Raw genomic sequence first — 13210 nt, 5'->3', positions numbered from 1 at the left:
CTGGGGGGTTCTTAATTAGGACTATGTTGATAAAACATGTGAGACGCTGAGAAGCTCTGATTTATTTATGATAACTGAACCCACTCATCTTTCTTCTCTCCTCCAGTCTGGTAGAGAAACAGAAGAGATTTTTAATGCTTGCAGTAAATCACATAGAACACATTTGGCAGCAGTTTTACAGTCTGGTTTGCTCTTTTCCCCTTTAGCCTGACGATTGAAGGATACCTTTTTGCAAAAGGGAGAAATAAGCTTTGTTCTTAATTATTTAGGATCTAGCTTATCACTGATAAATGAAATGAACAAGGTTGGTATATAACAACATTTTGATGAATGATTGATTACTTTTATCTTCAGAGAGATGGACACATACCCTGTACTGATAGACTAGACAACGAATCAGATCTGACCAATTCCAGATAAATGAAGAAGTTTGGGAGACAAGTGACATTTTCATGAATGATTTACTACAAATACATGAAGATAGATGGAGTCATTCAGAAAGTAGTTTTTCTTTATGAAATATTGCTTTTAAAATCCAGTCAAAAGATTGAAAGAAAGTAGGTTTTTTTTTTTTTTTTAAATTAATTAATTAATTTGGCTGCGTCAGGTCTTAGTTGTGGCTCTCGGGATCTGCGATCTTCATTGCGGCATGTGAGATCTTTTAGTTGCAGCATGCAAACTCTTAGTTGCAGCATGTGGGATCTAGTTACCTGACCAGAGGTTGAACCCAGGCCCCCTGCATTGGGAACGCAGAGTCTTAGCCACTGGACCACCAGGGAAGTCCCTGAAAGAAAGTAGGTTTTAACATCATAGTTAAAACAAGAAAAAAAAGTTACATTGGATTATCCAGGAAAATGCAATTACCAGACACAAGATTCAAACCAGGCAATACATTTAATAATTTTTTGAACACCTAATATGTAGGTAATATTCTTTTCCAGGATTCCTGCTCTTCCAGTGTTCGTTATCTAGTTGGGGGAGTAGAATTTGTACATAAGTAAAATCATTCTAATAAATGGTCTGTGAGTAATATGGACTTCAAGTAGTTTGGGAGTACAAAGGAGAGACTATTTACTGTGGGCTGGTCTGCCTAGGGTTCCTAGGGAGAAGTGATTTGAACTAGAAATGAAAGGATGACTGAAATTTCAGTAGGCAGAAATGTCATGGGCTTATACATTTATTTAACAATTATACATAGTAACTCTCATGTGTAAGTCGCTATGCTAAATAGACAATGAATCAGACAGTTATATTGGGTTGGCCACAAAGTTCGTTTGGGCTTTTCCATCAGATGTTAAGGAAAAACCCGAATGAACTTTGTGGCCAATCCATATTAACTGTGTGACAACGTACTGTAATAGAACAGGGTGTTTGTGGAACACAGAGGAGAGACAGCAAATGAGCCAAATGAAGAGGGGTGGTGATGGAGCCAAGAGGACCCTCTTCCAGGTGGAGAGACTGCAGTTAAAAAGGGCCAGAGGCAAGAGGGGGCCCAGACTGCTTGGAGCTGCAAGCCGAAGACTGCTCTGTCCACTATGGTAGCCCTTTGTCACATGCAGCTGTTGAACACTTGAAATATAGCAAATGCGACTGAGACGCTGAATTTTAGTTTTATTTAATTTTAATTAACTTAAGCTTAAAAATTAACATCTGCTTCAGTATACTTGGAACAACTGACAACATGTGAACCTACTTTCTGAAAGTAAATTTTATTAAATTTAAATACAGATCAAATATTTCTGATGACAGTTTAGAATCCAAGTTGAGGTGTAAAATTGGTATAAAATACAAAGAGATTCCAAAGGTTTAGTATTTGTAAAAGAATGTGTAAAATATCATAACTTTTAAATACTAATTATATGTTGACATAATATTTTGGATATATTAGGTTAAGTAAGTTAATTTCACCTGTTTCTTTTTACTTTTTAAAAAAATTTTATTTTATATTGGAGTATAGTTGATTAACAATGTTGTGTTAGTTTGTGTACAGCAAAGTGATTGTTATACATATACGGGTATCTATTCTTTTTCAAATTCTCCCATTTAGGTTATTACAGAGTATTGAGCAGAGTCCCCTGTACTATACAGTAGGTCCTTGTTGGTTATCTATTTTAAATATAGCAGTGTGTACATGTCAATCCCAAACTCCCAATCTATCCCTCCCTCCACACCCTCCCCACCCCAGTAACCATAAGTTCTATCACTAAGCCTGTGAGTCTGTTTCAGTTTTGTAATAAGTTCATTTGTGTCATTTTTATTTAGATTCTGCATATAAGCGATATCATATACTATTTGTCTTTCTCACTTAATATGATAGTCTCCACGTGCATCCATGTTGCTGCAAATGGCATTATTTCCTTCTTTTTAATGGCCGAGTAATAATACATTGTATATATGTACCACTTCTTCCTTATCCATTCATCTGTCAATGGACATTTAGGTTGCTTCCATGTCTTGGCTGTTGTAAACAGTGCTGCAATGAACACTGGGGTGCATGTATCCTTTCAAACCGTATTTTTCTCTGGATATATGCCCAGGAGTGGGATTGCTGTATTATATGGTAGCTCTACTTTTAGTTTCTTAAGGAGCCTCCATACTGTTCTTCATAGTGGCTGTACCAATTTACTTTCCCACCAACAGTGTAGGAGGGGTTCCCTTTCTCCACACCCTCTCCAGCATTTGTTGTTTCTAGACTTTATGATGATGGCCATTCTGACTGGTGTGAGGTGACATCTCATTGTAGTTTTGATTTGCATTTCTCTAATAATTAGTGATGTTGAGCAGCTTTTCATGTGCCTCTTGGCCATCTGTATGTCTTCTTTGGAGAAATGTCTATTTAGGTCTTCTGCCCATTTTTTGATTGCACGGTTTCTTTTTTTGATATTGGGCCCGATGAGTTGTTTGTAAATTTTGGAGATTAATCCCCTGTTGGTAGCACTGTTTGTAAATATTTTCTCCCATTCTGTGGGTTGTCTTTTCAGTTTGTTTATGGTTTCCTTTGCTGTGCAAAAGCTTTTGAGTTTAATTAGGTCCCATTTGTTTATTTTTGTTTTTATTTCTATTACTCCAGTAGATGGATCAAAAAAGATATTGCTGTGATTTATGTCAAAGAGTGTTCTGCCTACGTTTTCCTCGAAGGGTTTTAGAGTATCCGGTCTAACACTTAGGTCTTTAATCCATTTTGAGTTTATTTTTGGGTATGGTGTTAAAGAATGTTCAAATTTCATTTTTGTACATGTAGCTGTCCAGTTTTCCCAGCACCATTTATTGAAGAAACTGTCTTTTCTCCACTGTTTAGACTTGCCTCCTTTGTTGTACATTAATTGACCATAGGTGCGTGGGTTTATTTCTGGGCTTTCTATCTGTTCCATTGATCTATATTTCTGTTTTTGTGCCAGGACCATACTGTTTTGATGACTGTAGCTTTGTAGTATAGTTTGCAGTCAGCAAGCCTGATTCCTCCAGGTCTGTTTTTCTTTCTCAAGATTGCTTTGGCTCTTTGGGGTCTTGAGTGTCTCCGTACAAATTAAAAAATTTTTTGTTCTAGTTCTATGAAAAATGCCATTGGTAATTTGATAGGGATTGCATTGAATCTGTAGATTGCTTTGGGTAGTATAGTCATTTAGACAATATTGATTCTCCCAATCCAAGAACAAGGTGTATTTTTCTATCTGTTTGTGTCATCTTTGATTTCTTTCATCAGAATCGTAATAGTTTTTGGAGTATAGGTCTTTTACCTCCTCAGGTAGGTTTATTCCTAGGTGTTTTATTCTTTTTGATGCAGTGGTAAATGGGATTGTTTCTTTAATTTCCCTTTCTGATCTTTTGTTGTTAGTGTATAGAAATGCAACATTTCTGTGTATTAATTTTGTATCCTACAGCTTTACCAAATTCATTGATGAGCTCTAGTAGTTTTCTGGTAGCATCTTTAGGATTTTCTATGTATAGTATCATGTCATCTGCAAACGGTGACAGTTTTACATCTTCTTTTCCAATGTGGATTCCCTTTATTTCTTTTTCTTCTCTGATTGCCGTGGCTAGGACTTCCAAACTATGTTGATTAAAAGTGGCAAGAGTGGACATCCTTGTCTTGTTCCTGATTTTAATCCTACTTGATCATGGTGTGTGATCCTTTTAATGTATTGTTGGATTCAGTTTGCTAGCATTTTGTTGAGTATTTTTGTGTCTGTGTTTCATCAGTGATATTGGCCTGTAATTTTCTTTTTTTTGTGATATCTTTGTCTGGTTTTGTTGTCAGGGTGATGGTTCCCTCATAGAATGGGTTTGGGAGTGTTCCTTCCTCTGCAAATTTTTGGAAGAGTTTCAGAAATATAGGTGTTAACTCTTCTCTAAATGTTTGATAGAATTTGCCTATGAAGCCATCTGGTCCTGGACTTCTGTTTATTGAGAATTTTAAAATCACAGTTTCAATGTCAGTACTTGTGATTGGTCTGTTCATATTTTCTATTTATTCCTGGTTCAGTCTTAGGAGATTGTACCTGTCTAAGAATTTGTCCATTTCTTCTAGGTTCATTTTATTGGTATTTAGTTGCTTGTAGTAGTCTCTTATGGTCCTTTGTATTCTGTGGTGACAGTTGTAACTTCTTTTTCAGTTCTAATTTTATTGATTTGAGCCCTCTCCCTCTTTTTCTTGATGAGTCTGGCTAACGGTTTATCAATTTTGTTTATCTTTTCAAAGAACCAGCTTTTAGTTTCGTTCATCTTTTGTATTGTTTTCTTTGCCTCTATTTCATTTATTTCTGCTGATTTTTATGATTTTTTTCCTTCTGCTAACTTTGGGTTTTGTTTGTTCTTCTTTCTCTAGTTGATTTAGGTGTAAGTTTCGGTTGTTTTAGGTTTTTCTTGTTTCCTGAGGTAAGATTATATTGCTGTAAACTTTCCTCTTAGAACTGCTTTTGCTGCATCCCATAGGTTTTGGACTGTTGTGCTTTCATTTTCATTTGTCTCTAGGTATTTTTTGATTTCCTCTTTGATTTCTTCAGTGATCCATTGGTTGTTTAGTAGCGTATTGTTTAGCCTCCACGTGTTTTGTGTATTTTACAGTTTTTTTCTTGTAGTTGATTTCTAACCTCATATCATTGTGGTTGGAAAAGATGCTTGATATGATTTCAGTTTTCTTAAATTGACCAAGGCTCACTTCGTGGCCCAGCATGTGATCAATCCTGGAGAATATTCCATGTGCACTTGAGAAGAATGTGTATTCTGCTGCTTTTGGATGGAAAGCTCTATAAATATCAATTAAGTCCATCTGGTCTAATATGTAATTTAAGGCCTGTGTTTCCTTATTGATTTTCTGTCTGGATATTTGTCCACTGATAATAGTGGGGTGTTAAAAGTCCCCCACTATTATTGTGTTACTGTCGATTTCTTCTTTTTTAGCTGTTAGTATCTGCCTTATATATTGAGGTGCTCCTATGTTGGGTACATATATGTTTACAATTGTTGTATCTTCTTCTTGGATTAATCCCTTGATCATTATGTAGTGTCCTTCTTTGTCTCTTGTTTGTAACAGTCTCTTGTAACAGTATTTTAAAGTCTATTTGTCTGATATGAGTATTGCTATTCCAGCTTTCTTTTGATTTCCATTTGCATGGAATAACTTTTTCCATCCCCTCACTTTCAGTCTGTATGTGTCCCTAGATCTGAAGTGGGTCTCTTTTAGACAGACTATATATGGGTCTTGTTTTTGTATCCATTCAGCCAGTCTGTGTCCTTTGGTTGGAGCATTTAATTCATTTACATTTAATGTAACTATTGATATGTGTGTTCTTACTGTCATGTTGTTAACTGTTTTGGATTTGTTTTTATAGGTCTTTTTTCTTCCCATCCTCTTTTGTTCTCTTATGATTTGACTATCTTTAGTGCTGTGTTTGGATTCCTTTTTCTTTTCTGTGTGTGTATCTACTGTAGATTTTCGGTTTGCAGTTACCATGAGGTTTTGATACAGCAGTCTGTATATGAACAAGATTGTCTTGAGTTGCTGGTGTTTTAATTTCAAATGCATTTCCAGTTTATTGCATTTGTGCTCCCCTCACAATTGCTGATTTTGATATCATATTTGTCTGCAGATGACTTCCTGTCTGTACTGTAAGTTTGCCATTACTGGTGAGCTTTTCCATTCATAATTTTGTTTCTAGTTTTGGCCTTTTCTTTTCTGCCTAGAGAAGTCCCTTTAGCATTTATTGCAAAGCTGGTCTGGTATGCTGAATTCTCTTAGGTTTTGCTTGTCTGTAAAGCTTTTGATTTTTCTGTGGAATCTGAATGAGAGCCTTGCTGGGTATTCTTGGTTGTAGTTTCTTTGCTTTCTTCACTTTAAATATATTGTGCCATTCCCTTCTGGCCTGCAGTTTGTGCTGAGAAATCAGCCAATAACCTTACGGGAGTTCCCTTGTACGTTATTTGTTGATTTTAATATTTTTTTTGTCTTTAATCTTGGTCAATTTGATTACCACGTGTTTCGACATGTTCCTTCCTGGTTTCTCCTGCCTGGGACTCTCTGCACTTCCTAAACTGGGTGAGTGTTTCCTTTCCTGTGTTGGGGAAGTTTTCAGCTACTGTTTCTTCAAATATTTTCTCAGGTCCTTTATCTGTTCTCCTTCTGGGACGCCTATAATGCAAACGTTGGTGCATTTATTGTTGTCCCAGAGGCCTCTTAGACTGTTTTCATTTCTTTTCATTCTTTTTTCTTTACTCTGTTCCGCAGCAGAATAAAGACACCACTTTGTCTCCCAAATCACTTATCCGTTCTTCTGTCTCAGTTATTCTATTGATTCCTTCTAGTGTAGTTTTCATTTCAGTTGTTGTATTATTCATCTCTATTTGTTTCTTCTTTAGTTCTTCTGGGTCTTTGTTAAACATTTCTTGTATCTTCTCGATCTGTGCCTCCATTCTATTTCCGAGATCCTGGATCATCTTTACTATCATTACTCGGAATTCTTTTTCAGGTAGATTGCCTATCTCCATTTCACTTAGTTGTCTTTTTGGGGTTTTATCTTGTTCGTTTATCTGGGACATACTCCTCTGCCATCTCATTTTGTCTAACTTTCTGTGATTGCAGATTCTGTTCCACAGGCTGCAGGGTTGTAGTTCTTCTTTCTTTTGCTGGCTGTTCCCTGGTGGATGAGGCTGTCTGAGAGGCTTGTGCAGGCTTCCTAATGGGAGGCACAGGTTCCTGCTCACTGGTGGGTGGAGCAGGGCTGTGTCAGGGAGTGTGTTTAGCAGGAAGCGGTGTGCTCAGGAAGACTTTAAGCAGCCTGTCTGCTGATGGGTTGGGCTGTATTCCCATCCTGTTGGTTCTTCGGCCTGAGGCATCCCAGCACTAGAGCCTAGAGGCTGTTGGGTGGGGCCCAGTCTTGGTGAGAAAATGGCGGCCTCCAAGAGGGCTCACGCCAATGAGTACTCCCCAGAACTACTGCTGCCAGTGTCCTCGTCCCTGCAGCGAGCCACCGCTGCCCTCCACCTACACAGGAGACCCCCTAATACTAGCAGGTAAGTCTGGCCCATTCTCTTATGAGGTTACCGCTTTTTTCCCTTGGTCCTGGTGTGCACGTGACTGTGTGTGCACCCTACAAGAGTGGAGTTTCTGTTTCCCCCAGTCCTGTGGAATCCTGTGATTAAACCTCACTGGCCTTCAAAGCCAGATTCTCTGGGGGCTCCTCCTCCCATTGCTAGAGCCCCAGGCTGGGGAGGCTGATGTGGGGGCTCAGAACTCTCACTCCTGTGGAAGAACTTCTGTGGTATAATTATTTTCCAGTTTGTGGGTCACCCACCCAGTGTGTAGGGATTTGATTTTATCGCAGTTGCACCCCGTATGCCATCTTGTCGTGGCTTCTTCTTTGTCTTTGGATGTAGAGTATTTTTTTGGGTGGGTTCCAGCATTTTTTTGGTCAGTGGTTGTTCAGCAGTTAGTTGTGATTTTGGTGTTTCCATAAGAAGAGGTGAGCTCACTTCCTTCTACTCCACCTTCTTGTCTCCTCTCAAAAGGGATTTTTCTTTCCAGTGAGGCATGGTTTTCAGAATCTTTGGGCTGGATGCAGTGAACTAGCTGCCGGGGCTGATGGCTGGCTGTCCACACTTACAGTGCCAGGGTCTGTCTCTTCTGCTATGATGTGGGGTGGCGGTGGCAAAGGAAGGCAGGAGGCAGCAGCTGCTGCCAAACAGCTCCTCAGTTATCTCTTTTTACTTTTTATATGTGACTCCTAGAAGATTTACAATTATATATCAGTGCACATTACATTTCTATAGGATAGCTCTGATCTAGAGTGCCATGAGATATGGGAAGTGAGAGAAGAGGCTGGAGTAAGCTATAACATGTTAGAACATGCCGGGCTTGTGATAAGGAAGGGGAAACTGTACATTCAAAAAGTATTGGCTGAAAGGCTACTAAGTGCCAGACACTGTTCCGGCCATGTGGGATGTGTATCAGTGAATGACAAAATTCCTGCAGAGTTTACATTTTAGAGAAAGCAGGAGGGTCAACAAAGAAGCAAACACAAATGACATACTAGAGTATGTTGGGAACGTTAAGAGCTATGGGGAAAAAAGAAAAAAAAGTTGAGCCAGGTAATTGCCCTCAGGAATGCTGGGGGTGTAGAGTGAGGATTCTTGCTTTCCTTTAAAGTAGGATGGTTGGGGTTGACCCACTGAGGCTTATTTTGAACAGAGATTTGAAGAAGGTGCTAGTGTGAGCCATGTGGTTATCTGGGGCAAGAGTTTTCCAGGAAGAAGGGACACCAAGCAAGTACTCAAGGAGGAGGCCTGGTGTGTTGTAGGAAAAGCAAGGTTGGTGGTATGGAGCAGAGTGAGTTAGAGGGTGTTAGTAAGAGAGGAAGTCAGAGAGAGAAAGGACAGGTGCTACTCCCATGGAAAAGAGTAGAAGCTGGAAGACTAGTTAGAAGGTTATTTCAGTATTCAGGTGAGAAATGAGAGCAGCTCAGACCAGGGTAAAAGTAGTAGATATTGTGAGGAATAGTCAGTTTCTGGATATGTTTTGATGGTAGAGTGAATAAAGTTTTCCTGGTGTGAATGTGGGTTTTGAAGAGGCCAGGATGACTCCATGTTTTTGGTCTGAGGAACTGGATGAATGGAACTGCCAACAACTGTGCTGGGAGAGCAGATGTGGGGGGAAGATGAGAAATGGTCACCAAGGAATGAGTGAAGATAGAAAATCCAAAGATTGAGATTAGGGAGAAGAGGAGGAACCAGCAAAGGAGACTGAATAGCAGCTGTTGAGGTAGAAGAAAAACAGAGTGTGGTGTCTTTGGAAGCCACATGAAGAAAGTTTATTAAAGAGCAGGAAGGGATAAACTATCAAATGCTGCTGATAGGAAAAGGGTGAAGTCTGAGAATTGACCAATAGCTTTAATACAAGTGACCTTGAGAATAATTTTTGTGGTATTGGAAGTGAGATGCTGGCAAAATTTGATTTGGAGTGGGCTGAAGAAACAATGAAGATGGGACTTCCCTGGTGGCGCAGTGGTTAAAATCTACCTGCCAATGCAGGGGACATGGGTTCGATCCCTGGTCTGGGAAGATCCCACATGCCACGGATCAACTAAGCCCGTGCACCTAGAGCCCATGCTCTGCAACAAGAGAAGCCGCCGCAATGAGAAGCCAGTGCACCACAACGAAGACTAGCCCCCGCTCGCCGCAACTAGAGAAAGCCTGTGCGCAGCAACGAAGACATAATGCGGCCAAAAATAAATAATAAATAAATTTATTAAAAAAAAAGAATGAAGATGAATTGGAGCCAGTGCAAATAGATAGCTCTTCAAGAGGTTATATTTCAATGAAAGTCAAAGCATTAAGACAAACAGTAAAGAGAATTGTGGTCAAGAAGTATTTTTTTAATAGGAGAAATAACAGCATATTTGTGCATTGAGATGCAGTGATACAGTAATGAGGGACAGTTTGATTACGGAGAAAGGGGCAAGTGTCAGAGTGATGTCTTTGACTAGGTGAGAGTTACAAGATCCAGTAAGTGGATGAGCAGGGAAAAACATCTATGATAGCAGTTTTCAAAGTGTGGTCACCTGGAACTTATTAGAAATGTAAATTATTAGGCCCTATCCCAGACCTCTTGAATCAGAAACTCTGAAGCCCTATTTTATACCTACACCACTCACAAAAATTAAATTGAAATGAATTAAAGACCTAAATGTAAGACCTGAAACCATAAAACTCCTAGAAGAAAACATAGGAAAGACACTTGTTGACATGGGTCTTGGCAATGATTTTTTCAATATGACAGTTAAAACACAAGCAACAAAATGAACAATAAACAAGTGGGATCACATCCAAGTTAAAAGCTTCTGAAAGTCAAAAGAGACAATCAACAAAATAAAACGGTAGCTTACAGAACGGCAGAAAATATTTGCAAATCATGTATCTGATAAGGGGTTAACATTCAAAATATATAAAAACCCGTATAACTGAATAGCAAATAATAATAATCTTCTAACTGAAAAATTGGCAACGGACCTGAATAGACGTTTTCCCAAGATATTCAGATGACCAAAAGGTACATGAAAAGGTCCTCAACATTAGGGCAGTGCAAAACCACAATGAGATAACACATCAGGCTTGTCAGAATGGCTATCAGAAAGAAAAAAAAAAAAAAGATAAGAAATGCTGGCAAGGATGTGGAGAGAAGAGAACCTTTGTGCAAGGTTGGTGGGAATGTAATTTGGTATATAGCCACTATGGAAAACAGTATGGAGGTTCTCAAAAAAATTAAAATTACTATTAAATAATAATAGTAATAACTATTACTATTAAAATTAAAATTACTATGCACCCCCATGTTCATTGCAGTATTATTCATAACAGCCAAGACATGGAAACAAACTATGTACCCATTGATGGATGAATAAAGAAAATGTGGTATGTATATAAACAGTGGAATATGGTATAGCCATAAAAAGAAGGAAATCCTGCCATTTGTAACAACACTGATGGACCTTGAGGGCATTAATGGTAAGTGAAATAAGTCAGATAGAGAAAGACGAATACTATTCATCTCATTTATATGTGGAATCTAAAATAAAACAGAACACTAAACTCATAGAAACAGATATCGGATTTGTGGTTGCCAGAGGCAGGTGGTGGAGGGTAGGGGAATTAGGTGGAGATGGTTAAATGTACAAACTTCCAGTTATAAGTTAGTACCGGGGATGTAATGTACAACATGATGACTATAGTTAATAATGCTTTATGGTATATTTGAAAGATGCTAAGGGAGCAGATCCTAAAAGTTCCTGTCACAAGGAAAAACACTTTTTTTCTGTAATTGTATGAAGTGATGGATGTTAACTAATCAGTTTGCAATATATACATATGTCATTATGCTATCTTAAACTTACAGTATTGAATGTCAGTTATATCTCAATAACACTGGAAAAGAAAAAGGACTAAAGATGTTCAGGCAAAAGATCTCTTGGAAGGACAGGCTGCCATCCAATATTAGAATTGTGTTGTGTGGAAGAGATTAGATGGCTCCCTAGTAGTTCCAGAGAGGGACAAATGAAAGTTACAGGTAGATTAACTTCAATTCAAAATTTAAGAAAAAGAATTCTTTCTAACCATCCCCTGTCCACCAGTGGAATGGGTTATGTTGGGAGCAGCAATCAACAAGCTCAGCAGAGGCTGGAAGATGCAAAGACACAGAAAGGGGGACTGAGACACCAGTACTGAAATGTGTGCACAATTTCAAGATGGCTGCAAACCCCAGATTATGATGTCCCAGACTGATGACTTCTAAAAAAGAAACTCTAGGGTGGGATCATGCAGTCTGGTTTAAGAAGCCCTCCAGGTGCTGCTAATATGTATATTGTCAGAAAAGACAACAGAGGGGAAAAGAGCTTGGGGGAGGGTAATGGGGGTATGCCTGGAAGTTGTTTGCTGATGCTTCAGTTTTGTCAGTGAAGAGGGAACTGAAGTCACTTGCTGAAAGTGAAGACGGAGGAGGAGGTGTATGAAGAGCTGATGAAGATTTTATGTAGGAAAAATAGGATCAGATTTTCACTTAACGCAGATATTCATTGATCTTGTGCTAAGTACAAGGAACAAAGGATCCCATAATAAGTAAAAAAAGATGTTTCCTGCTTTTATGGAGGCTTATCAGTAGTGAGAGAGGTTAGTCCACAACTGAACAGCCCTTTAAATATTCGAAATGCTCACATAAGATTTTCTCTTAAACGGTTAGACACATTCAGTCCCTTTAACCATTACGTACATGGCATGGTCTTCCCAGTTCCCATACGCTTCTTTCGGTGCTTTTCAGGTGGTCAGAGTTCCCCTGAAAGTGTTGTGCCCAGAAGTAGACACACTGTCCCGGACATGACCTCACAGAATTCAATGTCAGGTTAAAGAGGTTATTTTATATAAACTGCTATAGAGCAAGGCCTCCCCTATTCTCCATTCCTCAAAATGAATAAACCAAGAGTAGATGCTTATGGTAAAAAGTCCAAAGAGTACAGAAAGGTACGAGGTAGACAGCAGGTCTCTTGGCTTGTACCTCAGAGGTTATCACTCAGCTTCTTTCCAGAAACTCTGTGGACATAAAGCATAAATATGCTATCCACACACCCACACAAACTGCATTATTTTACTTTACGTATTTCTCTGGTTTCCACTTTTATCACTGACATTGTTTTATACTGGCACATAAAGACGTTATTTATTTGAATCAATGCACTTTATTTAGACCGCCCCCCCCCCGCTCCCCCACACCACTGAGAATTTTAGCCATTCTTAAGCTTTGGCCTATTATGAACAAGTCCAGGATGCACTGAAGCTAATTGGCGAAGTATTTTCAGGTCTCAAATGTAAGCCTGCTGTTCCAGCCTTCTCCACTCTTTTTGGTTAACACTGAATATGAACTATTCTGGTTATCTAATTGTCAAAATCATGAACAACAATGCAGAACAAAAATAAGCAGCTCACAATGCCAATACACATTTCTAAGTAGATGCAGATGTACTAATTAGTAACTCAGCGCTCTTCCAAGGGGCTGTCACTAAGCTAGAACTTTTCCATTATGCCCATAATCCACTGGGGAAACTTCAAAATGCTCAAAACTGATCACAGTGCTCACTTATTTTTGTAGCTAAGAAAAGGAGTGAAGTATCATAGAAGTGGGAAGTGTTCTGGGAAGAAATGGTCAGCAAAGTCCTCAAGAATGAGGTAGAAG

The 13210-nt window shown here is 38.8% G+C and overlaps 2 long non-coding RNA genes across 2 annotated transcripts in view; one reads left to right on the top strand and one right to left on the bottom strand.

Moving 5' to 3' along the window:
- Positions 1-13210, bottom strand: part of LOC309664786 — a 309583-nt gene that overhangs the window by 20962 nt on the left and 275411 nt on the right. The window lies entirely within an intron of this gene.
- The window catches only part of LOC309664778, a 102816-nt gene that overhangs the window by 64190 nt on the left and 25416 nt on the right, over positions 1-13210 (top strand). The gene's annotated exons all lie outside the window — the stretch shown is intronic.

This window comes from Balaenoptera physalus (assembly GCF_965194825.1).
Source record: "Balaenoptera physalus genome assembly, chromosome: 7".
Classification (NCBI taxonomy): Eukaryota; Metazoa; Chordata; class Mammalia; order Artiodactyla; family Balaenopteridae; genus Balaenoptera; species Balaenoptera physalus.
The sequence above is the reverse complement of the archived record's forward strand: the minus strand, read 5'-3'. Positions and strand labels throughout refer to the sequence as shown.